Raw genomic sequence first — 26,281 nt, 5'->3', positions numbered from 1 at the left:
TGCAGTGTGGAAACAGGCCCTTCGGCCCAACAAGTCCACACCGCCCCGCCGAAGCGTAACCCACCCATACCCCTACATCTACACCTACACCTACATCTACCCCTTACCTAACACTGCGGGCAATTTAGCATGGCCAATTCACCTGACCTGCACATCTTTGGACTGTAGGAGGAAACCGGAGCACCCGGAGGAAATCCACGCAGACACGGGGAGAACGTGCAAACTCCACACAGTCAGTTGCCTGAGGCAGGAAATGAACCCGGGTCTCTGGCGCTGTGAGGCAGCAGTGCTAACCGCTGTGCCACCGTACCGCCCACACTCACTCCTCTGGTGCAATTTAAAGCTGAAGTCATGTAATTGAAACAATTATCATTTTTTCACTGCTATTGTGTATTTGTATCCAAGATTCAGGACAAGCCTGATTTAGACTATGAAAACTGCAAGAGCTACAGATTTTGGAAATCAGAAACTAAAACATAAGCTGCTGGAAATGCTTGGCAAGTCTGGCAGCATCTGTGGAGAGAAATCCATTAACTTTATTTCAGAAATATGTTTTATTCATAAAAAGATCTTTATATACACACTGACTTAACCAGTTTGGTTCTGTACAGTAGCCTGTAAAGAAACAAAAGAAACATTGGCTTGCTTGCGAGAGTCAAACTCCAATGGCATTTTTCCCTTGTCCAAGATAATGTTTTTATACCTTTTGATGTAGCAGGAGGATCTGAGAACTGAACAGACTCCCGTTTAACTTAACCAAAATCCCTTAGACAGTTCTTCCTCACTGTGCCTTGTTGGCAGCTGCCCCAAGCTTTAGTATCTCCTTCAGCATGTAGTCCTGGACCTTGAAATGTCACTCTGCAACACATGTTTGCGGTTAATGCCTTCCTCTGGAAGACAAACAAATTTTGGGCAAGAGGGAGGCCAAGTTCTGTGTGAACTGAGCTGACTGATCCTTTATTCCTTTCACTGTCAGGGCAGATTACCAGAAGGTGTTGGGTATGTGATTCATTGGGGCTGGAGTGTCTGCAAAGCCTCAGGAGGAATACATCACCAATGTGAGGCAGAAACTGGGCTTTTGGGACTATCACTCCCTCTTCATTCTGGGTAAAAACCTGGTCATCAGGTGGTTTCCTGAGCAGACTGTCAAAATCATTTGGCAGAATGCGTAAACACTGGAACTTTCCAACAGGCACCAAGATGTTGCTTGGCTGATAGTGAGAAGGCATTACCTGTGAAAATCCTTCATGACACTATTGCATGGAGTGGAACCGGACACTATTGCATGCTGCCTTTGGAGCTGCTTTGGCATTGGGGGTGGGGTGGTGGGAGGTAAAGATTATCACAAATCTCCTGCTGGAATGTACCTTTTGCGAAGAAAATCTGGAGAGAGATGCAGTGATTGTTGTCAAGGTTTGCCCTGAGCAACACTGTGAAGCAGGATGCATACCAAGACAAACATTGACTGGTGGAGGACCGTCAACTGGTGAATGATGCTCTTTGGTCTGTTCAAAACTTGGAGAGAAGCCAGAGTTAACATTTCAGGTTCAATGACTCTTCCTTGAGCTCATGATAGCTAGGAAAAAGTTGTGTTTTTATGCAGAGGAAAGGATGGGGGGGGGGGGGTTGGGGAGAGGGGGGTAGAACCCCAAAACAGTGGGAGGAGAGTTGGACAAGCAAAGGAGAGAATAACGATCAGCGTAGAAGAATGAATTGAAGTGTGTGGTGCTGGAAAAGCACAGCCGGTCAGGCAGCATCCGGGGAGCAGGCGAATTGATGTTTTGAGCATAAGCCCTTCATCAGGACGCCAGGGGGGCTGAGAGATAAATGGGAGGGGGAGGATTTGGGGCTGTGGGGAAGCTAGCTGAGGATACACTAGGTAGATGAAGTTGAGTGTGAAGGTCGGAGTGGAGGGTGGATCAGATATGTGGGAAAGAAAATGGGCCGGTCAAGAGGGTTGTGCTGAGTTGCAAGATTGGATCTGGGATATGGGGGGGGGGGGGGGGGGAAATGAGGAAACTGATGAAATCCAGGAATGCAGGTAGGGGCGGGGAGGGAAATATACCTGTGGTGTTGGGGTCTGTTTGTTGATGGTGGAGGATAATGTGATGCACCTGGAGGTTGATGGGGTGGAAGGTGAGGACGGTGGGGGGGGGGGGGGTGGGGGCGGGTTCAGTGTTTGTTGCAGTTGGAGGGATGTGGTTTGAGGGTGGAGGTGTGGGAAGTGGATGAGATGCTCTGGATGGGGTCCCCTATCTGCGATCCATAAAGACTGCCTTGTTTGGAGTGCATCCCCCCCACCTTTCCTGGCACCTTTCCAAAACCACTGCAAGAATTGCAAAACCTGCTCCTCTCCTTTGTGGGCGGTACGGTGGCACAGTGGTTAGCACTGTTGCCTCACAGCGCCAGAGACCTGGGTTCATTTCCCGCCTCAGGCGACTGACTGTGTGGAGTTTGCACATTCTCCCTGTGTCTGTGTGGGTTTCCTCCGGGTGCTCCGGTTTCCTCCCACAGTCCAAAAATGTGCAGGTTAGGTGAATTGGCCACGCTAAATTGCCTGTAATGTTAGGTGCAGGGGTAAATGTAGGGGAATGGGTCTGGGTGGGGTTCGCTTCGGCAGGTCGGTGTGGACTTGTTGGGCCGAAGGGCCTGTTTCCACACTGTCAGTAATCTAATCTAATCTAATCCCCCCCATTTACCTCTGTCCAAGGCCCAAAAGGAGCCTTCTCCATCCTTCAGAGATTTTCCCTCACCTCCACACACATCATGTACTGTATCCATTGCTCCCAATGTGGTCTCCTCTACATTGGGGAGACAGGATGCCTACTTGTAAAATGCTTCTGAGAACATCCCTGGGACATATACACAAAACAACCCCACTGCTCCGTGGCTAAAACTTTAGCTCCCCTCCCACGCTGCAGAGGACATGCTCATCCTGGGCCGCCTCCACCAGCAAACCCTTACCACCTGACGCCTAGAGGAAGAACGCCTCATCGTCTGCCTGGGAATCTTCCAACTGCACGGGATCAATGTGGATTTCACCAGTTCCCCTCCCCACCACCACCTTATCTCATATAAAACCTTCCAACTCGACACCATCCTCATGGCCTGTCCATCTTCCTTCCCATCTATCCATTCCAGCCTCCTCTCTTACCTATTACAATTACCCCCCAACTTTATCTACCTATCACATCCTCAACTACCCCACTCCCCCCCCAAACCTCAAATTTATCTCTCTCAGCCTCCTTGGGCCACCCCCTCACTCCTGATGAAGAGCCTATGCTCAAAACGTCAATTCTATTGTTCCTCAGATGCTGCGTTACTGGCTGTACTTTTCCAGCACCACATTGTTTGGCTCTGATCGCCAGCATCTGCAATCCTCACTTTCTCCCTAGAAGAATGAATAGCTACTGATGGGGACATTTCATGGCTAACAATGGGTTGTGTATAATAGAGCATGTGATAATGTGGGAGTATGGGGTAAGGATATAAGAAAAGGTTCCTGAAGCCCCAAAATTGTTGAACTGTATATTGTGTCGAGAAATGTGTAGATTTCCCAAGCAGAAAATGAAGTGTTGATCTTCCAGCTTGCATTGAACTTGTCTGAGACAGAAACGTTGGCCTGGGAACAAGGTGACATTGCAGCGAATGGAAACTCAGGATCTTTTTGTGGATTGAATGTGGGTGTTCTGCTCAGTGGCCACTCAGTCCATGCTTCATTTCCCCACTGTAGAGGAGAGCACATTGTGGGCAGTGAATGTAGTAGACTAGATTGAGTGAATCTGGTCCCCCAGCCTATCTTCATTTAAAAAAAAACTTATTCCTTGCTGCTGTCCGTTCTGAGGAAGGGTCACTGGACCCAAAATATTAACTCTAATTTTTCTCCATCGATACTGCCAGACCTACTGAGCTTTTCCAGCAATTTCTGTTTTTGATTTATGTTGTGCTGTAGTCTCTTAGCTCATCAGTAAGTATGTCCTCTGGTCAGTTATAAACCAGACTGAGATTCATACTTGAGTTTGTAAAACACTAGTCCAATCCTGCAAGAGTTGATGGAATCCAGCCAGCAGTGGGGACTGTGGTTAATTATTCCCTCTTCGGTTCAGAAGTACTGAAGCCAATTGCTGTGCAGTCACCAGTAAGTCTAACTCTAAAACAAACTGTCACCGTGTCTTAAAAGTCCCAAAAACTGGGTGGAGAAAAATTGAACAGACCTAAGCACTGTGGGACCTGACAGGGCACAAAGATTAAAAAGCCGCATTCCTGTAAACTCTTATTTATCACAAGCTGCTGATCCTATAGGTGCCTGGTGTTCTGATTCATCTATTATCTGTCAGTGATGCAATACTGGTTTCAAGAGTTCATTTTAAACAAAGTTGCGTCATTGTATTTGGAGCACAGTGGCACAGTCTTTAGGCTTGGGTGTTAATTCTGGAAGCAGTGTAGGTGACATCCATATACAGTGGAATCTTAAATGGAATGAATTTGATGACAGGTATGTGGAACCCAACTGTGCAATGCCACTGTGCTAAACATAAGTCAAGCTTGTTTTATACTAGAGCTTTCAAGTTACATCCATCTACCATTTTAAAAAAAACTGAGATTAGGAATAATGAAACCTGCTAGAATTTTACAGCAGGTCAGTCACCATCTGCAAATAGAAAATACATTTTTGTGCTTTCATGAGAAATCTTCATTTTGAGAGCTCTTTGAACAATGCTTGTTCATTTTTTTGATATCCTCTTCTTAGACAGTTGAGTGTTTTGGATTGCCATCTCTGTTTATCCTGTGCTGTCTTCACACATTGTATAAATAAACTGCATCCAGTCCGTTATGTCTGTCATCCATTTTGACCTTTGCTTCTTTGTCTTACATTAACATCATTCTTCCCTTCCAGTTAATATGTCTACTGTTTGCTGTGAAGATGTCACTGAAGTGTTAGCATTTCTTACTGTTATATACTAATTTCCTCTTCAGCCATTTCCGGTAATTCTTTGTTAGTCTTGCTATCTGTATAGGTGTAGCATATATTTCTAAGAGTGCACGCAGCTTATCCGTCATACTTTTATTTGTTGTTAATTGTCTTCAATGCACATAACATTGATAAATAGCAGCTCCTCAGGGTTATTTACTTCTGGTTCAGTTTCTGTTTAGTAGAGGGTGCTTACCCATTGCACCATAACCTATCTTTCTACATCTTTTACACTTCCAGCATTTTAGATTTCTTTATTTCATTATCAGCATAACTAAGCAGAGTTTATTTATGCTTTCTCTTTCAGCTTTTCTCAAAAGTTTTTGCCCTAAGTACGCATGTTTCTTTCACATCTCAACTACATTTCTTTCATTTCTGGTTTCTGAACTGAAATACTGCTTAATTTAGAAAATAATTCTGGCACTTTGGGTACTGCATTTTCACTCGTTTGGTTTCGAATGTGGTTCAGTACACTCTGCTGACTTAAGAACATAGAACTTTACAGCGCCGTACAGGCCCTTCAGCCCTCGATGTTGCGCTGCCCTGTCATACTAATCTGAAGCCCATCCCACCTACACTACTCCATGTATGTCCATATGCCTGTCCAATGATGACTTAAATGCACTTAAACTTGGCGAATCTACTACCGTTGCAGGCAAAGCATTCCATACCCTTTCTACTGTAAAGCTGCTTTATTACAGTTAGCAATTTTAAATAAGTAAAGCCATTTGTTTCAATTAGAACTAAACCTGGAGACATGGAGGAACTCTTTGCATGCCTTACAACAACAACTTTTATATGTAGGACCTTAAATGTAGTCAAGTGCTTCATTGCCAAGCAAAATTTGTCAGAGTCATCAGAAGATCTGCTAAGGTAAATGACCAGAGCTCGGTTAAAGAGTGCCTCTGAGGCACATCAAAGAAAGATAGACAAAGTGGAGTGGAGAGAGAATTCCAGATGTGATTAACTTCTCAGTATTTCTGAACCCCTGGCAATTTCTCTTAAACATGAAGTATGAGATAGACTTCCTGTAGAGTATTCATTAGGTGAGTTTTGAATAAACAGTTATGTATTAAGCCGAAGGTTCTGGAGGTTTTTATTTTGCGTTAGGGGGGCGTTTAAAGCTGAAATCACTTCAGTTTGTTTTGTGGAAGTCTTGGCTGAAGTTGGGTGGGTAAGATGGTTGCTCCTGAAGAGAGAGAAGGCAGCTAAATAGGTACTGGAAGGAATCTAGTTTGGAAGTTTCATAACTGAAAAGATTATTTGAAGCCTATGCACAGTTGTATGCAGAATCAGGGAAGAGGCTATCAATTTTTGGGACCGGAACTTGAATGTACAGTTAAACCTAACTCTGATGTAAAATTCTCTCTGGTCTGAGTATTGTAAAAGAATGCTATTGGGTTTAATGAGGTTGTAGTTTACTATGTGTTTTGAAATCTTTAAACTTGTTATATGTAAATCAATTAGTTTATTTTGTTTTGTCTTCATTGTGTATGTGTATTTCACTGAAAGACCATCTCCTTCCGACAAAAAAGCCTATCATGCTGGATTCAGCTTGGGATCTGACTAATCCGCTAATAATATCAGATAAGAATATAATGTAGAGTTTAGGGCCCTGACAGATAATAGCAAACTTAATGTTGTGAAATGATTAAAATTGGATTTGAAGAGGTTAGAATTTGATAAATCCTACAGTCCTGGAGTGTGTGGTTGTAGGAGGCCAATTTGGAAGGGAAAAGGCTACAGAAAGATTTGAAAATGAAGGGAATTTTAAAATTGAGACATTACTTAACTGTGAACTAATTCATCAATGAGCATTGATGATGGGTTAATGGGACTTTGAGGCAGCAGAGTTTGGATGAGAATTAACATTTTGAGTCCAGTGATCCTCCTTTAGAGTTCTGAAGAAAGTTCACTGGAATAGAAATGTCAACCCCCTCTTCCCCACATGCTGCTACACCTGAGCTTTGACAGCAATTTCTGTTTTTGTTTCACATCTTCAACATCTGCTGTTATTTGTTTTATATCTCTACTTAGTCCTTTTTAACATATGGATCACCAGGCTATTAAGTATTTGTTGTAATCTAACCAAAGTTCTGTACAAGTTGAACAGAACATCTCTGCTCGGAGGAAATTAATGCCGGAATCTGTACCGAAAACAAAAATCGTGGGGACTTCAGTGGGTCAGACAGCATCCATGGGGAGAGAGCAAGCTGAGCTTTTGAGTTTAGATGACTCTTCATCAGAGCTGAGTTCCAAGGTTGCTGCCTGACCCACTGTGATTCCCGGCATTTTTTGTTTTCCGAACTTCTCAGCTTTTCAGTTCTGTTCCTTGAGAAATGAACTCCAAAGCTTTGTTTGCTTTTTTTTGCCTGATTAATCTGTCACTGATGGTAGTGACTTAAGTATCTTGGTAATAATTCTGAAATAACACCTTCTCTACCTCTTGTCCCGTTAATTATAGAATATGATGAGGTGTGATGTAAACGTGACCTGAACGTAAGCCGGTCTAGAAGTTCAATTTATGAAGTGATGAATTTAATAATAAGAATGCATTGCATGTGACTGTAGTTTTAACATTAAGGTTTTTGTTGGCATTATTCACCTCGGTAGATATAAAGAGCAGAGGTAAAAACAATGACTGCTGCTGCTGGAAACCAGATTCTGGATTAGTGGTGCTGGAAAAGCACAGCAGTTCAGGCAGCATCCAAGTAGCTTCGAAATTGACATTTCGGGCAAAAGCCCTTCATCAGGAATAAAGGCAGTGAGCCTGAAGCGTGGAGAGATAAGCTAGAGGAGGGTGGGGGTGGGGAGAAAGTAGCAAAGAGTACAATGGGTGAGTGGGGGAGGGGATGAAGGTGATAGGTCGGGGAGGAGAGGGTGGAGTGGATAGGTGGAAAAGGAGATAGGCAGGTAGGACAAGTCTGGACAAGTCATGGGGACAGTGCTGAGCTGGAAGTTTGGAACTAGGGTGAGGTGGGGGAAGGGGAAATGAGGAAACTGTTGAAGTCCACATTGATGCCCTGGGGTTGAAGTGTTCCGAGATGGAAGATAAAGACCAGAGGGACTATTCCTGGTGTCTTTGCCAGTATCTATCTTCTAAACAAATTAACTGGTGGTTATCACAAATTAGGTGCTACTGTTTTCTGCTTTACAATAGCGTCTGCATTTAATTCCCACAGTGGTGAAGGTCATCTTGAAGGTTCTGTCTTCTCAACCTTGAACCATATGAATGCCACTCTTTATACAGTAATGGTTTATCCTGGTTCATGAAAGGAAGGAGTTCTTTTTCTCTCTCAAATTCAAACTTAAAATCCAATGAAATGTCCACTTTGTTATTCCAATTCACATACAATTATTCATAGTGAATGCACTTGCAACATGTTTTTAAACCAATTGCAAGTTCTGATATTGATAGGCATTACTTGAAAAACTTGTTGATTCTGTTTTTCCTAAGCTTGTTTAAAACAGTCCATTATACTTGTTGCTGGTCTATCATTGAAAGAACAAAGGAGGGCTGTACCTTCTCATTATGTTGTCCATTAATTTTTTCATTGTTTGGAACTTAAAAAACATAATTGCAACAATTTGAACTAAAACCCTTTGTTAGTATTAAATATTTTTATTTAGAAGGAAAAACTTGTGCCTTTTGGCTTTAATGTGGTTTACAGTCTGAGAAACTCTTTTGGAATGTAGGGACACTTGGAACGGAAATGCAGCTGCTAATTTTTCCATACAAACAGCTGTGAGATCCTGATCCAATAGTGTTTTAAACAAATAAAAACCTAATATGCTCAAAACATGCAGCAGGTCATGCAATATTATTGGAGTGAGAAAGAGAGTTCATGATTCAGGTTGACTAGAACTTTAAAAGGTCATTAATTTAAATAGTACACTGTTTCTCTCTCATGTGCTGCCTAACCAGAGTACTCCCAACTAATTCCCTTTTACTGTATTTCCGATTTCTGCCAATCTGCAGTATCTTGGTTTTGTGTTAGTATTTTATTGATGCTGGCGTAGATACCAATGTTGGCGGGGATAGGGTGCACCCCTTCTTTTCGATTAGTGCCAATGGAATCTTTCAGGTTAATCTGGAGAAGCTGGTGTCTTTGGTTTAACATGGCATCCAATTGACATCTGGCCTCATGACTTATTGATTAACACCAAAGTCAGATGCCTTGTCCACCAAGTGTTATGTGGTTTTTCTTCTGATTTGTATAAATACTTCACCTTTTTACTAAAGATTTCGAGTCGACACAAGTGTTGAGTGGGACCTTAATCCAACCTTTTGACACAACTAAGGATGCTACAATTGAACCATTAGCTTTTAGACTTTTCCGGACTTGTCCTACCTGCCTATCTCCTTTTCCGCCTAACCACTCCACCCTCTCCTTCCTGACCTATCACCTTCATCACTCCCCCACTCACCCATTGTACTCTATGCTGCTTTCTCCCCACCCCCACCCTCCTCTAGCTTATCTCTCCACGCTTCAGGCTCACTGCCTTTATTCCTGATGAAGGGCTTTTGCCTGAAACGTTGATTTCGCTGCTCCTTGGATGCTGCCTGAACTGCTGTGCTCTTCCAGAACCACTAATCCAGAATCTGGTTTCCAGCATCTGCAGTCATTGTTTTTACCTTTTTAGACTTTTGTGTGCCTGAAGAAAGGATTAATATCTGATGAATAAGTCTTAATTTGAGCAGGGGCTTAAACAACGTAGCACTTGCTTAAAACACAGATGTTTGTGGTGAGAGGGAAGTGATACTGTCTAGCTGAATGCTGATATCCATCCAACTCTGAAATGAGGTATATGATTTGTTTCTCACGTTTCTGGAACTGTCCTTAGCAATCAATGCATTCTGGAGATAAGGGAAAGGTTTTGGAAAAAGAAAGACTGATAATTTTGAACTTGGTATGGTTTTTCAGAAATAAGAAATATTCCAGAGACCAGTTCACATAAATGTTGATCTTCTGCATATCTATGCTAGTAATTTAATGCTACATATGATTATGATTTATTTATTCAAATAGAAATTGCTTGTTATTGTACATAAAATATTGTGATATATAAAATTTTCTAATTATCTCTCCTTCTTGCCTCGAAGTATTGGCTTGGTGGCTGAACAGTTTCATAGATATTGATTTATTTCCAGTGTGAGGGGAAGCAATGGCCTTCTGGTATTATCACCAGTCTATTAATCCAGAGACCCCAGGAATGATCCAGGAACCAGGTTCAAATACCACCATAGTAGATGGTGAAATTTGGTTTCAATTAAAAATCTGGAATGAAGTGTCTGATGAAGCCAATGTTGATGTTGGAAAAACCCATCTGGTTCTGTAATGTCTTTGAGAGATAAAAAATGCTATCCCTTACAGTTATGACATACATGTGATTCCAGATCTACAGCAATGTGATGGACTCAACGGCTGTCTGGAAAATTACGGAAGGATAATAAATGCTGGCCTAGCTGGTGATGCCCACATTCAGTGAATGATTAAAAATAACTGTCAAAGGACAGCTGCTTAATAGCTGAACTCCGTTTCTTCTTCTTCTCCATTTTCTTGTGTACTTCCCAGAAAGGTTCAACAGACAATATTAATTTTAGTTATTTTTACACTTGCTTGAAACTATTTAACTGGCAGAAGTAGCAGTGATAACTGACACAGTGGAAGTCCTAGTAGTTTCAAGTTGGCCCAGTGTTACCCCATGCACGTGACATAACTTACTGAAGATGTCACTTACTCTTTCTGGTCGAAACTCTTAAATCTTATGAAAGTTGACAGATAAAGCATTGCTATGCTAGCTGTTTGTCTCATGATACCAACGTTAGTTAATTTTGCTGACACTTTCCTGTACTGTCATTTATGCATTCTGCGTCTGTAAAATCCATACAGTATGGGAATAGACCTTTTGGCCTAACTTGCCCATGCTGAACAGGTTTCCTACACTGAACTCGACCCATATGTCTGCATTTAGCCCATATCCCTCTAAATCTTTTCTATGCATGTACCTGTCCAATGCCTTTTAAATGTATAATTGTATTCACCTCTACCACTTCCTCTGGTAGTTCTATGCATATATTCACTACCTTCTATATGGAAAAATTGTCCCTCTGGTGTAAATCTTTCCACTCTTGCCTTAAACCTATGCCCTCTAGCTTTGCCTACATTATGGCACCTACACACAAGTAGATTTACAAGTGAAGTCCATTGAATTCAACTATTGCCCTCTTATAGCTTGTTGCTGGTATAATACAGGATTACAAGAGATGGAACCAGGAGGAAACGATATGACCGATCAAGTCTGCTGTGCCACTCAATGTGATCATGGCTGATTTCAGAGTTAACTCCAATTTCCTGCCTTATCTCCACAATCCTTTTATTTGTTGAGAAACCAGAAATTTGTTTATCCTAGCCTGAATATAAGAGAACATCCACAGACCTTTGTAGAGAATTCTAAAGATTCACAACTCTTAAGTGAAATCCTTTCTCTCTATCTCAGTCCTAAACTCAGTGTTGCAGATTCCCCTGTTAAAAGAAATATTTTGTCAGCGTCTACTCTGTTGAGCTGCATAAGAATTTAATTAGCTTCAATTAGATTTCCTCTCATTTATTGAGATTCCTAAAAATATAAGTTTAGTCTATTCATAAGACAGTCTCCTCAATTCAAGGACCAGTCCAATGAGCCTTTTGTTGCACTTTATCGCAGGTAGCATGAGAAATAGGAGCTGAGATGGGCATATTGTCCATTTAAGCCTGCCTCACTTTTCAATAGGATTGTAGCTGATTGAAGGCCTCCCTTGCATTTTCCTACATTCTCCCCATATTCCTTGATTTCCCAAGAGACCAAAAATCCATCTCCGAAATAGGACATGGGACGTATGACATACCCTGGCGAAGGTACTGGCAATTGTTCAGTGTTGGGGAGATGAATATAGTATTGTGATCATGAGGGTAAAAATAGTTGGTTGTCACTCCTGTGATAGCAAGTTATTGCTCCCTTGGGTGGAAGACTCATAAAACACCACTGCTGCTGCTGACAAGCTGATTAAACAACAGAAAAACATGTTGCAGTGTCATACTTCTGGATATTGCACTTATCCAGCCTCCTCTCCCTCATATCTCCAGATTGGTTTAGGACACAAAGAGGACCTTGAGTTGAAACATGTCAGAAATTATGTCTAATATTTGACTCGGGCATTTTACAGCCCTGACCTATTTCATGCTGTCAAACAATCCATACATTACAGTAGCCCGTGGCATGATGAAGTGGCACTGTGCCCATGATTGTCAAGGTTTTTTTTTCATCTTGATGGAATCACCTCTCTCAGCTCCCCAAAAGATGGTTCTGTGGCTGTTAACATCTGTCTAGTGTTGGCCTTCTACTGAGAGCAGTTCTCATTGCTACCTCCAATGTTAGCACGTAGTCACAGAGCTGTACAGCATGGAAGCAGACCCTTCAGTTCAACTCATCCATGCCTACCAGAATTTAGATATCCTAAATTAATCTAGTCCTATATACCCGTCCTGTTCATATACCCATCCAGATGCCTTTTAAATGCTTCAATTGTACCAGCCTCCACCACTTCCTCTGGCAGCTCATTCCATTCATGCATTACCTTCTGTGTGAAAAAGTTGCCTCATAGGTCCTTTTTAAATGTTTCCCCTCTCACCTTAAGCCTATGCCCTCTATTTTTGGACCCCTCCCCCACCCCAGGGAAACGATCATATCTATTTATTCTATCCATGCCCCTCATGATTTTATAAACCTCTATCAGGTCACCCCTCGGCCTCCGACGCTCCAGGGAAAACAGCCCCAGCCTGTTCAGCCACTTCATATAGCTCAAATCTTTCAACCCTGGCAACATCCTTGTAGATCTTTTCTGAACCCTTTTCAAATTTCACAACATTCTTCCTATAGCAGGGAGACTAGAATTGAATGCATTATTCCAAAAGTGGCCTAAACAATGCCCTTTACAGCTGCAACATGACCTCCCAACTTTGAAAATCAATGCACTGGCCACTAAAAGTGAGTGTACTAAATGTTGCCTTCACTATTGTATCAACCTGAGAATCTGCTTTCAAGGAACGTTGAACCTTCAATCCAAAATCTCTTCATTCAGCAACACTCCCTAGGACCTTACCATTAAGTGTATAAGTCCTGCCCCAATTTGCCTTTCCAAAATGAACTTGCAGATCATTTCAGAGAACCTGTCTGGGACACCCATATCAACCACCCCCACTGCCTCATGGCCGATCATTTTAATTCTCCTCCTCCTCCTCTTCTCCCCGCCCCCCACCCCAAGGACATGCAGGTCATGGGTTGCCTCTATCACCAAACCTTAACCACCTGATGCCTGGAGGAAGAATGCCTCATCCTCCACCTTGGGACCCTGCAGCCACACATGGGGTCAATGTGGATTTCACCAGTTTCCTCATATCCTCTCCCTCCAATTTAGCCCAGTCCCAAACCTCCAACTTGGCACTGCCTTCGTGACCTGTCCGTTCTACCCTCCTCTCCAACGTATCGCCATCACCCCCAACTTTATGTACTTATCACATCCTCACTACCACCCCCACCCAAACCAGCCCAGCTCCACACCCTTCCCATTTATCTCTCAGCACCCCTGGCCTGCAAGCCTCATCCCTGATGGAGGGCTTATGTCCAAAATGTCGATTCTCTTGCTCCTCGGATGCTGCCTGATCTGCTATGCTTTTCCAGCGCCATGTTCTGGACTCTGATCTCCATCTGCAGTCCGCACTTTCTCCGTATGCCACTTGTCAATCCATTGGCCCATATGATCAAGGTCCTGTTGATCAAATGGCCCAAGAAAAGTAATCCTCTTGGCTGTCCCCAATGCTAATTTTGGTGCAATCTACAAACTTACTAACTATACCTCCTATGTTCATATCCAAATCATTTATATAAATGACAAAATGCAGTGGTCCCAGCACCAATCCTTGTGGCATACCACTGGTCACAGGCCTCCAGTCTAAAAAGCAATCCTCCACCACCATCTTCTGTCTTTTTTTTTAGATTACTTACAGTGTGGAAACAGGCCCTTCGGCCCAACAAGTCCACACCACCCCGCCGAAGCGCAACCCACACATACCCCTACATCTACCCCTTACCTAACACTACGGGCAATTTAGCATGGCCAATTCACCTGACCTGCACATCTTTGGAGTGTGGGAGGAAACCGGAGCACCCGGAGGAAACCCACGCAGACACGGGGAGAATGTGCAAACTCCACACAGAGAGTCGCCTGAGGTGGGAATTGAACCCGGGTCTCTGGCGCTGTGAGGCAGCAGTGCTAACCACTGTGCCCGTCTTCTATCTTTGGGCCAGTTCTGTATCCAAATGGCTGGTTCTCCCTGTTTTCCATGTGATCTAACATTGCTAGTCAGTCTCCCTTGTCAAATGCCTTGCTGAAATCCATGTAGATCACGTCCACCGCTTTGCCTACGTCAGTCCTCCTCATTACTTTTTCAAAACATTCAATTGTTATTGAGACACAATTTCCCACACACAAAATCATGTTGACTATCCCGAGTCAGTCCAATCCATCTCTCAGAATCTCCTTCAACTCTTTGCCCATGACTGATGTCAGGCTCACTGGTCTATAGTTCTCTGGCTTTTCCTTACCACCTTTCTTAAATAGTGGCGCTATGTTAGCCAACCACCAGTCTTCTGGCATCTCACCTGGGCTATTGATGATACACACATCTCAACAAGGGCCCAGCAATCTTTTCCCTAGCTTCCCACAACGTTCTAGAGTGCACCTGATTTGGTCCTTGGGATTAATTTACCTTTGTGAAAGCGAGGACTGCAGATACTGGAGATCAGAGCTTAAAAGTGTATTGCTGGAAAAGCGCAGCAGGTCAGGCAGCATCAAAGGAACAGGAGAATCGACGTTTTGGGCATAAGCCCTTATGCCCAAAACGTCGATTCTCCTGTTCCTTTAATGCTGCCTGACCTGCTGCGCTTTTCCAGCAACACATTTTTAAGCATTAATTCACCTTTGTTTTAAGATGCCCAGCATCACCACCTCTGTAATGCACATTTTAAGATGTCATTATTTATTTCCCCACATTCTGTATCTTCCGTATCCTTCTCCACAATAAACACTAATGCAAAATACCCATTTAATATCTCCCCATATCCTGCAGTTCCACACATCGGTGGTGTTGCTGATCTTTAAGGGGCTGTTTGTGCTTTGTTTGAACTAGGAAGTCAAGTTAGTACTGGGTATCTTGGCTGAAATGTGGGATATTCTAGCGTTTGTCATGTAGCTTGCAGCATGTTGTCTGTCTTGTCTAAACTGTGAGTAATTTATTACTGTTGTCACACCCTAGTGTTAGGAGGCATAGTGTACAATGCAAAGCTTGAAAGCTGCACTGCCTACTTTAACCTAACTGTTATTGATCAAATTACACTTGCTTGTAGTGTGTAGCTACATTTCTGCTTTTTTTTGTGGAGAGCCAATGGTGTAGTTTTTTGATTTGATTTATTGTCACATGTGCGAGCAGGAAAATCGACGTTTCGTGCAAAAGCCCTTCAGGAAGGGCTGATGAAGGGCTCATGTCCGAAACGTCAATTTTCCTGCTCCTCGGATGCTGCCTGAACTGCTGTGCTTTTCCAGCACCACTCTAATCTAGAATCTGGTTTCTAGCATCTGCAGTCCTTGTTTTTACCTTATTGTCACATGTGCCTAGATACAGTGAAAGGTTTTGTTTTTCATGCAGTTCAGGCAGATCATACCATACAAAGTGCATCAGGGTAAACAGAACAGAGCGAGGAATACAACATTAGGGCTGCAAAGCACGAGATCAACATTACATTTAGTGGTATTATCACTAAGAATATTAATTCAAGAGACCCAGGTAATATTGTGGTGACCCTGGTTCAAATCCCACCATGGCAGATAGAGTCATAGATGTCCAGCATGGAAACAGACCCTTTGGTCCAACCTGTCCATGCTGACCAGATATCCCAACCCAATCTAGGGTTCCACCTACCAGCACCTGGCCCATATCCCTCCAAACCCTTGCTGTTCATAGACCCATCCAGATGCCTTTTAAATGTTGCAATTGTACCAGCCTCCACCACTTCCTCTGGCAGTTCATTCCATACACGTACCACCCTCTGTGTGAAAACGTTTACCTTTAGGTCCCTTTTATATCTTTCCCCTTTCACCCTAAACCTATGCCCTTCAGTTCTGGACTGGAATTTGGATTCAATTACAAATCTGGGGTTAGCAGTCTGAAACTAATCTGGTTTACTAATATCCCTAAAGGAAGGAACCTGCGTTTCTTACCTGGTCTGGCCACCACATGACTCCAGACCATAGCAATGTGATTGCTGATAATCACTGATAATTAGAGATGTGCATTAAATAGTGGCCTAACCAGAGAGGCCTACATCCTATGGATATATTGTACTTCAGTTTTATCATATTTTCATTTGTTGAATGTTCAGGGAACATAAGAGAAACTGAATGAGTCTTAAGGTGGTAGGTCTTAAAAATTCGGAAATGCTGTCAAGTATGTAGCTGTAATAGACAACCAGGGGGCTGGAAGAATACAGCAGGGCAGGTAGCATCAGGAGGTGGCCGAGAATATTTTCAAACAGCCTTCTGCCTGTCTGTTTTCGATTCCAGCATCTGCAGTTTTTTAGTCTCTAACCAAGTATATCGCTTTGTCATCCTGTTCCTCTGTGCAACTGAAGTGTGGTTTGGGATAATTTTGTATTTGATTAATTTTATCATGAGGAAGTTAGTTGCACCAAAGCAAAAATTATGTCGTTTACTATTTTCTGCTTTTCAAGCGATTGTATGCAGTTGGTATGCCATGGATTCTTTCCAAATGATATATCATAATAGAAATTACTATACCCATAATAAAACTTGGAAATTTGGAATAAAATTTCTGCAATTGTGTATATGAGAAGCTCCCAGTTTGCTCCTGCCTTTTAAGCTTTGATTGTACTGAAAAATTCTGACATCCATCACGTCTTAATCTTCCTGCCATTTGGAAGATTTCAAGTTGGGATTCATTATCTCACTAGCAGCTCTTAGCCAGAGGAATCAACATTTCCTTGTTTTTTGCGAAGCTGTAATCATCCTGTTCAGCTTCTATCAGTGCGCATGCCTCTGGTTTGGCTTTCAGCATGTGTTTTGCATATTTTAAATTCTTCTTTGAAGCATGAGTCAGTCTGAAAACAATGCTGTGCATCCACTTTACTGGCAAATGAATTTCCCCCCAAAAAATTCTGTTCTTCTCCAATTTTTCCGTGCCTTGATTTTGCCGATTTAAAGGAAAGCTGACTGTAGAGTTAGGGTGGGGGGGCGGAGTGTATGGTGAGGTGTAGCTCTTTATTTGCCATGTACGACAGCGGATATCTCAGTGACATTTGAGTTTGCACAAAGTTTGGTGTGTGGTTTGAGAAAGAAGGTGCTCTATGTGCATTGAGATAAATTGAATTTTGTTTCCTACAATTGCATTCTCACAGATCTGCTTCTGTCATTTTCAAGAAATTGAAAAATGACTGTAATAGGCTTCAGCACCATGATTAGGGCTGGATAACTGCAAGATTAAGGGAAGCTAATTTATTACAAACAGAGGACTGCATTCTTCATGCCAGGAAGTGCCTCATCCATTTGGTGTATCATTTTTTTATATTGTAGTTTGCAAATTAATGATATGGAATGTGGAAAGTCAAGGCATGAAGTTCTAACTTTTCCAAAATAGACGGCAATTACTTTGATTTAAGAAAGAATTGATTGTGGTGCAAGGCAATCAGATGTTTCCGAAAGGGCTTTATTTTTGAGGTGAGGTGATGCAGTATCAATCTTAATAATTTGTGTGTGGGATGGACCAACAGTATTACACTTTCATTGTGCCTTTTTGCAGATGTCAATTAATCAGCATGCATTTTTTATGACTTTTGTTTGTTTGAAACAAAGAATTGCTTGCAGTCCCTGTCTGGATGTCATGGCAGTTTTTGTGGTGATGTAAAGTATATAGTTTTACCTTTTAATTCTTCAGCATGCTACTGGAGTCTATGCAGCCCTGAGTTGCTTCCTTGAATTTCTCAATGCCAGAGATAAACTGCTTGTTCATTTGTCACTTTTGTTAACTGGGATTGAGATAATGAGAAGAGCATTTAGTTGTTGGGATATGTTTATTTTTCTCAGACTTTTCCACATTGCCCAAGTTTCAAGTGTAGAATGCATTGTTCAGAATTAGCCTTGCAAATCTCAAAATATAGATTGATTAGGTTAGCTTACATAGATTAGATTGGATTACTTAGTGTGGAAACAGGCCCTTCGGCCCAACAAGTCCACACCGACCCTCTGAAGAGCAACCCCCTCAGACCCATTCCCCTACATTTACCCCTTCACCTAACACTACAGGCAATTTAGCTTGGCCAATTTACCTAATCCGCACATTTTTGGACTGTGGGAGGAAACCGGAGTAACTGGAGGAAACCCGCACAGACACTGGGAGAATGTGCAAACTTGACACAGACAGTTGCCTGAGGTGGGAATTGAACCCGGGTCTCTAGCACTGTGAGGCAGCAGTGCTAACCACTGTGCCACCGTGCCGCCTGTGAAGAGTCATAGTCATAGACATGTACAGCACAGAAACAGACCTTTTGGTCCAACTCAACCATGGTGACCAGATATCTCAACCCAATCTAGAGTTCCACCTGCCAGCACCTGGCCCATATCCCTCCAAACCCTTTCTATTCATAAACCCATCCAAATGCCTTTTAGCTGTTGCAATTGTACCAGCCTCCACCACTTCCTCTGGCAGTTCATTCCATACCCGTACCACCCTGTGTGTGAAAAAGTTGCCTTTTTATATCTTTCCCCTCTCACCCTAAACCTTTGCCCTCTAGTTCTCGGCTCTCCCACCCAAGGGAAAATCTTTTCTGAACCCTTTCAAGTTTCACAACATCTTCCTGATAGGAAGGAGACCAGAATTGCACGCAATATTCCAACAGTGGCCTAACCAATATTCTGTACAGCCGCAACATGACCTCCCAACTCCTGTATTCAGTATGGTCTCAGTTAAAGTTAGTAGCACTGTTATAACTAAAATCAAGGTTTAGTGTCTAAATACTGTGAAGACTTTTTTTGATATTGGCCTAGGCTGATTCTAAGTATACACAGATGTTGACATATTTGATATGAACTGTGCACCTGCAAAATAAATTGGTTGGTGCTGGCTGTGATACAATGGTTTATTCTTTGAGCAAAAGATAAAATTAAAAAGTAGTACTTTTTACTACATGATGCTTCAAAACACTTGGCTAATAAAGTACAGGTTGTTCTGCTATAACGAGAAGCACAGCCGGTCAGGCAGCACTCGAGCAGGAGAATCAACTTTTCAGGAAGGGCTTATGCCCAAAACATCAATTCTCCTGCTCATCAGGGTGCGGCCTGACCTGCTGTGCATTTCCAGCATCTCTCACTCATCTCTGATCACCAGCATGTGCAGTCCTCACTTTCTCCTTTGTTCTGCTATAACACACTATTTGTTAATGTGAATTTGCTATAACGCAATTGATGAATTGGAGGTACTCTTTCTAAATTGTGAACGTTTTAAAGCGTGTTTTGGTTATAGTGATTCCGGCCCTGTTAATTTAAATAGTTCTGCTATTATGTGATTTTTTCTTGCAACATAGGATTGCATGAGAATGGAACCGCATTATAGCAGAGCCAACTTTTTTTTTTAATCGTAAGGCAGAAACTGACTGAGCAACTTTGCTGGAGAGAAGCACAGTAAGGGAAGAAGTCAGCTGGAAGTGCTTGACCAAAAATAGCTGACTTCTTGGCTATTTTAATCCAATAATATTGTGAGATATTCCAAAAATTGTTCATGTGCTCTTTTGACTTGGAAATCATGAAAAAGAAAAATCCCAAATATGAGAAGTGTTTTATCTCTTTTAGAGTTGAGATTTGGTCACTCTCTAAACGTTAATTTTCAAAGCCTGATTCATCTAATATGATGGAGTGAGTATGAGCTGAGGAGTTTCTATGTTACTGATGTTAGGGATAAAACAGGGTGGAGTAGAAATCCAGAGAGGGGGGAGAGACTTGGAAGCCTTGAGTCTATCGACAGCTTTATTCACCTTTTACTTTGGCGAGGTGGTGTTTAACTGCACAGTGCCCTGCAGGTAGTTTGGGGAGTCTATCACAGTTTGTTTTAAAAGTCTTGATTAGTGTCATGGGATGTTTTTCTTCATTGTTATTACTGATAAGTGCAAGTGGTTGATAGTCTGAGAGATTACTGGATTAGTGGTGCTGGAAGAGCACAGCAGTCTGAGAGATTAGGTTGGTGCAATGTGTTGAGGTGTAATTTTTGAACATGGAGTGAAAAGACCACTTCGCTAAACCATTTCATTTAACTCATCAGTGTAAGGAGTGCCATTGCTGATAGAGTTAATCATCAGATCAACATATTTTTCTTTTAGCCTTTAGTTTTAAGAAATACTATGATAATCCCTTAGTAGTTTAGCAGGTATCTGTGACTCGTGATGTGAAACTGAGCAGATCATTGCCAGGTATGATCCATTGCCTTTGGGCAAGTTCTCAGCTGGGGCTGACTTCTGTTCAGATTGTCTCCATCTACCTTGATGCATAATTGCACACTGTCGTATCATCCAAGCATTGTTTTCGAATATTTTGTCATCAGTGAATGTAAGCTTTATCTGCACCCTTCAATTTAGTATCTCCAGTTTTATGTGGAATAAAGCTTCTGGATTAGTGGTGCTGGAAGATCACAGCAGTTCAGGCAGCATCCAAGTAGCTTCGAAAGCCCTTCATCAGGAATAAAGGCAGTGAGCCTGAAGCGTGGAGAGATAAACTAGAGGAGGGTGGGGGTGGGGAGAGAATAGCATAGAGTACAATGGGTGAGTGGGGGAGGGGATGAAGGTGATAGGCCAAGGAGGAGAGGGTGGAGTAGATAGGTGGAAAAGAAGATAGGCAGGTAGGACAAGTTATGGGGACAGTTAGTGAGTTGGAAGTTTAGAACTAGGGTGAGGTGGGGGAAGGGGAAATGAGGAAACTGTTGAAGTCCACATTGATGCCCTGGGGTTGAAGTGTTCCGAGGCGGGAGATGAGGCTTTCTTCCTCCAGGCGTCTGGTGGTGAGGGAGCGGCGGTGAAGGAGGCCCAGGACCTCCATGTCCTCGGCAGAGGGGGAGGGGGAGTTGAAATGTTGGGCCACGGGGCGGTGTGGTTGATTGGTGCTGGTGTCCCAGAGATGTTCCCTAAAGCGCTCTGCTAGGAGGCGTCCAGTCTCCCCAATGTAGAGGAGACTGCATCGGGAGCAACGGATACAATAAATGATATTAGTGGATGAGCAGTAAAACTTTGATGGATGTGGAAGGCTCCTTTAGGGCCTTGGATAGAGGTGAAGGAGCAGGTGTGGGCACAGGTTTTACAGTTCCTGCGGTGGTAGGGGAAAGTGTCAGGATTGGAGGGTGGGTTGTTTGGGGGCGTGGACCTGACCAGGTAGTCGCGGAGGGAACGGTCTTTGCGGAACGTGGAAAGGGGTGGGGAGGGAAATATATCCCTGGTAGTGAGGTCTGTTTGGAGGTGGCGAAAATGTCGGCGGATGATTTGGTTTATGCGAAGGTTGGTAGGGTGGAAGGTGAGCACCAGGGGCGTTCTGCCCTTGTTGGAGGGGTGGGGTCTGAGGGCGGAGGTGCGGGATGTGGACGAGATGCGTTGGAGGGCATCTTTAACCACGTGGGAAGGGAAATTGCAGTCTCTTTAGAAGGAGGCCATCTGGTGTGTTCTGTGGTGGAACTGGTCCTCCTGGGAGCAGATACGGCGGAGGTGGAGAAATTGGGAATACGGGATGGCATTTTTGCAAGAGGTAGGGTGGGAAGATTTGTAATCCAGGTAGCTGTGGGAGTCGGTGGGTTTGTAAAAAAATGTCAGTATCAAGTCTGTCATCATTAATGGAGATGGAGAGGTCCAGGAAGGGGAGGGAGGTGTCAGAGATGGTCCAGGTAAATTTAAGGTCAGGGTGGAATGTGTTGGTGAAGTTGATGAATTGCTCAACCTCCTCGCGGGAGCACGAGGTGGCACCAATGCAGTCATCAATTTAGCGAAGGAAGAGGTGGGGAGTGGTGCCGGTGTAATTACGGAAGATCAACTGCTCTACGTAGCCAACAAAGAGACAGGCATAGCTGGGGCCCGTACGTGTGCCCATGGCTACCCCTTTGGTCTGGAGGAAGTGGGAGGATTCGAAGGAGAAATTGTTAAGGGTGAGGACCAGTTCTTTTTACCTGTGGAATAAAGCTGTCAGGCCACATTTAAAATATTGTGTGAAGTTCTGGTTGCCAGACTATAGGAAGAATGTGGAAGCATTGGAGAGAGTGCAAAAGGGGTTTACCAGAATGTTTCCTGAATATGAGTGCATCATCTATAAGTAGAGTTTGGACAAACTTGGATTGCTTTTGTATTGCAGGCTTAGCGTTGACCTGTAGAAGTACTGCATATCAGTGAGAGATGTGGATTGTGGAATTTCTTTCCCCCAGGGCAGAAATGTCAAATATATGTTTAAGGTGGGAGAGAGAAAGTTGCTAGCACAGGGGGACATAGCTTTAACTTGACGGGTGATAGATATAGGACAGGTGCCAGAGGTTGTTTCTTTGCTCAGTAGTTGGGGTGTGGAACGCATTGCCTGCAACAGTAGTAGACTTGCCAACTTAAAGGGCATTTAAATGGTCATTGGATAGGCATATGGACCTCAAGTGGAATTGTGTAGGATTGATGGGTTTCAGATTGGTTCCACAGGTCGGCGCAACATTGAGGGCTGAAGGGCCTGTAATGGGCTGTTACATATGTTCTATATGTTTAAAGGAGATGTGCGAGGGAAGTTTTCTTTGAGACTGGTAGATGTCTGCAGTGCGCTGCAAGGAAGATGTCCATGCTAAATTGCCCACAGAGTTAGGTGAAGAGGTAAATGTAGGGGAATGGGTCTAGGTGGGTCACGCTTCGGTGGGTCGGCATGGACTTGTTGGGCCGAAGGGCCTGTTTCCACACTGTGTAAGTAATCTTAAAAAAAAATGACAATAGACAATAGGTGCAGGAGTAGGCCATTCTCTGACTTTCGAGCCAGCACAGCCATTCATTCTGATCATGGCTGATCATCCTTAATCAGTATCCTGTTCCTGCCTTATCCCCATAACCGTTGATTCCACTATCCTTAAGAGCTCTATCCAACTCTTTCTTGAAAGTATCCAGAGACTTGGCCTCCACAGCTTTCTGGGGCAGAGCATTCCACACACCCACCCACTCTCTGGGTGAAGAAGCTTCTCCTCAACTCTGTTCTAAATGGCCTACCCCTTATTTTTAAACTCTGTCCTCTGGTTCGGGACTCACCCATCAGCGGAAACATGCTTCCTGCCTCCAGATTGTCCAATCCTTTAATAATCTCATACGTCTCAATCAGATTCCCTCTCAGCCTTCTAAACTCAAGGGTATACAAGCCCAGTTGCTCCAATCCTTCAACGCAAGATAGTCCCACCATTCCGGGAATTGATCTCGTGAACCTACGCTGCACTCCCTCAATAGCCAGAATGTCTTTCCTCAAATTTGGAGACCAGAACTGCACACAGTACTCCAGGTGTGGTCTCACCGGGGCCCTGTACAGCTGCAGAAGAACCTCTTTGCTTCTACACTCAATCCCTCTTGTTATGAAGGCCAGCATGCTATTAGCCTTCTTCACTACCTGCTGTACCTGCATGCTTACCTTCATTGACTGGTGTACAAGAACACCCAGATCTCTTTGTACTGCCCCATTACCTAAATTGATTCCATTTAGGTTGTAATCTGCCTTCCTGTTCTTGGCACCAAAGTCGATAACCATACATTTATCCACATTAAACTGCATCTGCCATGCATCTGTACACTCACCTAACCTGTCCAGGTCACCCTGTAATCTCCTAACATCCTCCTCACATTTTATCCTGCCACCTAGCTTTGTATCATCAGCAAATTTGCTAATATTACTTTTAATACCATCATCTATATCATTAATGTATATTGTAAAAAGCTGCGGTCCCAGCACTGATCCCATCTAAATTTCCCATCCCCATCATCCTGTAGCTTCGACATCTTTCCATAATCTGTCTACAAATTTTACGTGGCAAAAGTGAGTACTGTAGATGCTGAAGATCAGAGTCAAGAGTGTGGTGCTGGAAAGGCATTGCAGGTCAGGCAGCATCTGAGGAGCAGGAGAATCGACGTTTCAGGCATAAGCCCTTCATCAGGATTCTTCACCATTCCTGATAAAGGGCACTGGCCCGAAATGTTGATTCTTCTGCTTCTTGGATGCTGGCTGACCTGTTGTGCTTTTTCAGCGCCATACTCTCGACAAAGACAAATCAGTGCATATTTACACTTCATAGTAAGGTCCTGAGGAGTGTTGATGAACTAAGAGACCTAGGAGTGCAGGTTCATAGCTCCTTGAAAGTGGAGTCGCAGGTCAATAGAATAGTGAAGAAGGCATTTGGTATGCTTTCCTTTATTGGTCAGCATATTGAGTCCAGGAGTTGGGAGGTCATGTTGCGACTACAGGACATTGGTTGGGCCACTGTTGGAATATTGTGTGCAATTCTGGTCTCCCTCCATTGGAAGGATGATGATGAAGTGAAAGGGTTCAGAAAAGATTTACAAGCATGTTGCTAGGGTTGAAGGGTTTGATCTATAGGGAGAGGCTGATTAGGCTGGAGCATCGGAGGCTGAGGGGTGACCTTATAGAGGTTTGTAAAATCATGAGGGGCATGGATAGGGTGAATAGACAAGGTCTTTTCCTTGGGGTGGGGGAGTCCAGGATTAGAGGACATAGGTTTAAGGGAGTGGAAGATATAAAAGGGACCTAAGGGGCATCTTTTTCAGGCAGAGGGTGGTGTGTGTATGGAATGAGCTGCCAGAGGAAGTGGTGGAGGCTGATACAATTGCAACATTTAAAAGGCATCTGGATGGGTATATGAATAGGAAGGGTTTGGAGGGATATGGGCCATATGCTGACAAATGGGACAAGGTTAATGTAGGATATCTGATCGGCATGTTTCCGTGCTGTACATCTCCATGACTCGCTAATACGATTTGACTGGAATACTTACAATCCCAGCACAACTAATCTGTCTGATGTTGATTGTATGCCCAAATCAGACTGAATGGCCCTGAGCCAACCTCTGTCAGCAGTAGAGTCCCCTTCTGTTGTGATTCATATCAAGCATATTACAGTCAAAGGTTTTCCTGTTGTCCAGGATGTCTGTGAGCTAAACCTCCTCATTGCATTTCACACAGTCCAGCTGAGTATGATCAGTGAAACAATACGAATCCTTTTCCATGAAGAAACAGTCCAGGTGCTGTGATCAGTTCACAAAGATTCTGAGAGACAATGAGGACTGCAGTTGCTGGAATCCAGAGTCAATCGGTGTGAAGCTGGAAAAGCATAGCAAGTCGTTCAGCATCCCAGGAGCAGCATGTTCTGATGAAGGCCCAAAATGTTGAATTGCCTGCTCCTCAGATGCTGTCTAATCTGCTGTACTTTTCCAGTTTCACCTGTATTGATTCTCAATGATTCTGAACAACTCCCAGCTGTTTGGAGATAAGGTGTAGCACTTGGCCCTTGTATGGACAAAGGTTTGAGTTATCCACTTCCCCTACTAAATAGGACCTCCCCATAGTGACGTGACCGTGTTTAAATACTGTTGTATTCAGAGATCATTGGGTTTGCATCTGGTAATGGCTTTACCTCACACGTTGTTTTGTGATAGTCAGGTGGGATCGAGTCCCTCATACTTGCCCCTGTTAAATGGAACCACTGTTTGTTCTGAGGATGAGAATAAATGCCAAACCTTGGGTTTTGAGGATTTTTTTTCCACATTCCAAAAAGCCTGTTTGAAGGGGATTCTGATCCTACAAAACCAAATGTGAATATTGCAGTGTGTCATGGTCAAAGTCGATACTATTTTTGCAGAAACATTGAACTTTGTTGTTGGATGGAAATTTGGAATGGAAGCTAATATCTTTTTGTTTCCTGTCCCTCAATGTTTGTGCACTGAAGTTTATTTTATTGGGAACCCTTTTCCTCTATTGTCTTTACTCAGGTGTGTGATTGAGTCCAGAAACTATTCTGGTCTTTGCTTCTCAATCTGCCCTATTAGATGTACTTTAATAAATGTTAAAGTGCCATAGACCACACGATTTAACTTGATTCCTGCTTTGGAAAGATCTTTTGGTGATCCTTTTTTTAATATCAAGGTAAAAAAAGAATAG

At 43.2% G+C, this 26,281-nt stretch overlaps 1 protein-coding gene across 1 annotated transcript in view; it reads left to right on the top strand.

Annotated features, from left to right (window-relative positions):
• The first annotated feature begins 299 nt into the window (after positions 1–299).
• Positions 300–26,281, top strand: part of slf2 (SMC5-SMC6 complex localization factor 2) — a 111,722-nt gene continuing 85,740 nt past the window's right edge. The window contains exon 1 of the mRNA XM_072557085.1: positions 300–353. The gene's annotated coding sequence lies outside the window, so the exon portion shown is untranslated. The remainder of the gene's footprint in view (positions 354–26,281) is intronic.

The sequence above is a fragment of the Chiloscyllium punctatum genome, chromosome 38 (genome assembly GCF_047496795.1).
Source record: "Chiloscyllium punctatum isolate Juve2018m chromosome 38, sChiPun1.3, whole genome shotgun sequence".
Taxonomy (NCBI): Eukaryota; Metazoa; Chordata; class Chondrichthyes; order Orectolobiformes; family Hemiscylliidae; genus Chiloscyllium; species Chiloscyllium punctatum.
The sequence above is the reverse complement of the archived record's forward strand: the minus strand, read 5'-3'. Positions and strand labels throughout refer to the sequence as shown.